The following is a 1,872-nucleotide window of genomic DNA, read 5'->3' as shown; positions in this document are numbered from 1 at the left end:
AACTTGCAGTTTAGCGCCTGAATGCTGAAATGGCGGAAGCGTGCGATTTCCTGAGAGACGAGCGATAAACTGACGCTGGTTTTTGATACAGCAACTTGTGAGAGTGACGCAACAGGTCGCGTTTCCCGCCATTCCCCTCCATTAACCCTTGATGAGAGATCATGAAATTAATGCTCTCGGACCCATTACAACTTGAATACGTTTTAAGCTTTGTCCCTCTATAAACAATTAGTTACAGATTATGTGAAATTATATGATCCAGGCGATTGAAATATAATTAAAAATAAATATTCAACCATTTTAAATTGATTTAAACATACATTTAAATGAGAATTATTAGATATATAAAAACAAAATATTTTAAAATTTTTATGTTTTCATTACCTATTGTATTTATTTATTCAAATAGTAGGCTACTATTTGACTGCAAAGTCTTAACTGTAGTCACTAATTTGTATCTTGCTTAAGATTTCTGATTAATTGATCTGTTTCTTGTTAACACGTTCACTGCCACCTAAATTTTTCCTATGCTCATAGCGATGCCGCCATACATAATGCCGCGAACACGCTAAGCGTGTCCCCGGCATCGCTAGATAAATTGTATGGACAAGCGTAGCGTGTCCACTGGCACAGGAACAAAAAAATGATAATTTTTTTGTTAAAACGGTCTTTGTTAGTTAATATTTCTTGTGTTATGCAATAATTAAGGTGTTTAGAATAATGTTGTCAGTGTTTTATCCTGGAATTATGACAAAAAACCGCTTTTATAGTAAGTAAACATCATAATGTAATCAGTGGTTGTAAAACTTTTTAATAAATTCCCACATATCATATTTATATTGGTGTCGAATTTGATATATACTTTTTATCGCGTTATGATTTAGTTCGCATTTCAATAAAAAAATTGTTCATGATATATACTGTTACCTGTTATCTACTGTTGTATCCCTGCAAAGGACGCGGGTCAGTTTGAAAGTAGCAAGGTATAATCAAATAAAATAAAATAGAACTTTCAATACAAATTAAAACAGAGTTTAAATTTCGCTTCATAAAGTGTCCATAAAAATCCACTTTCTTTTTTTGTTTTCTCAAATACATACTTATTAATTTCTAAAATCAATTTTTATCTCACTTGTTTCGTTCACTTTCTTATTAGTTGCTAGAAATGTTCAAAGGTCATAGGATATCGATTCGGTGCACATGTCTTGATATAATAATAAAGAACAATTAAATAAGTAATAATTAATAAACAAATAATTAAAAAATAATCAAGCTTCTTGTAAGCTAAACTCGTTTTATTGTTTCATTACTTCAATTCTTGTAACACGAATTTGAAATTGACATGAGTTTACATTTTTAAGGTAAATCAGCCTTATTTAGTGTTTAATTTTATATATTTGGTGTATGTATGTGGTAGTTAATGATTAATCGAACTAACATATAGGTACTTGTAATACATAATCAGTATCAACATAACACAAAGTAAGACAATTTTGTATAAACTTTGTCATTAAATAGGAATGGCAGAATTACGGCTTATATAGTTTTCAACCGACTTCCAAAAGGAGGAGGTTATCAATTCGATTCAATAACTATAACTACATTATATAATCGTAAATCGACTTTTAAGTAGTCTAATATTTTTCATTTCATTTAACTTAGGAAGACTCTAAAAAATATGTTGAATACGCAATTATTTTTATTACTTTTTCGTGCATATTAATTTGTTTTAAAATAGTGTTTTGTTTGAAGTCGGTTTTTCTTTTTGTTAAAATTTTTATTTATACTACAAAGGTGTATAAATTTTTATAATAATAGATATTTGTACAAAAAAAAAATGTAACAAAGTTCCGCAAATTTGAAAAAACAATA

The sequence above is a fragment of the Vanessa cardui genome, chromosome 18 (genome assembly GCF_905220365.1).
Source record: "Vanessa cardui chromosome 18, ilVanCard2.1, whole genome shotgun sequence".
Taxonomy (NCBI): Eukaryota; Metazoa; Arthropoda; class Insecta; order Lepidoptera; family Nymphalidae; genus Vanessa; species Vanessa cardui.
Note: the sequence above shows the minus strand (reverse complement) of the source record.